The 602-nt window shown below is 38.2% G+C and overlaps 1 non-coding gene across 1 annotated transcript; it reads right to left on the reverse strand.

Annotated features, from left to right (window-relative positions):
* Positions 1 to 260: 260 nt before the first annotated feature.
* LOC140851342 (small nucleolar RNA R71) lies at positions 261 to 367 on the reverse strand. The gene has a single exon (XR_012134094.1). It is a non-coding gene; the product is annotated as a small nucleolar RNA R71 (small nucleolar RNA).
* Between the last annotated feature and the right edge of the window lie 235 nt (positions 368 to 602).

Consider the following 602-nt stretch of genomic DNA (forward strand, 5'->3'; position numbering starts at 1 on the left):
TCAAACCTCAAATCATAAATATGCTTCCAAAATTCACAGGATTAGAGGATGCTTATATATTTATTAGAGAATTTGAGGAGGTATGTGCAACCATGAAACTGCAATTAACAGAGGATGAGGTCAAACTTAGATTAATCAACTTTGCCCTTAAGGACAATGCTAAGAAGTGGCTTTATAGTCTGCCAAACTATTCTGTCACTACCTGGGAGGGCTTTGTGAGAACATTTTTAAAAAAGTATTTCCCCCATCATAAAACAGCTAGGATTAGGAATGAAATAAATCAATTTTACCAACTAGCTGGTGAATCATTTTGGAAGTACTTTGATCGTTTCAAGAATCTTTTGACCCAATGCCCACACCATGGAATAGAAACTTGGAGACTATGCCAGATCATCTATGAGGGGTTAGATTCAAACTCAAGAACCATGCTAGAGTCCATGTGCCAAGGTCAATTTATGGACAAAGAAACTACTGAAGCTTGGCAATTCTTAGAAGACCTAGCCGAGAAAAATTTACAGTGGGAAACAACTAGGGAACCTGATAAAGCTACACCTTCAAGAGGAGGAATGCATCAAATTCAACCAACCTTAGCATCAGAGGCC

This window comes from Elaeis guineensis, chromosome 8 (genome assembly GCF_000442705.2).
Source record: "Elaeis guineensis isolate ETL-2024a chromosome 8, EG11, whole genome shotgun sequence".
Classification (NCBI taxonomy): Eukaryota; Viridiplantae; Streptophyta; class Magnoliopsida; order Arecales; family Arecaceae; genus Elaeis; species Elaeis guineensis.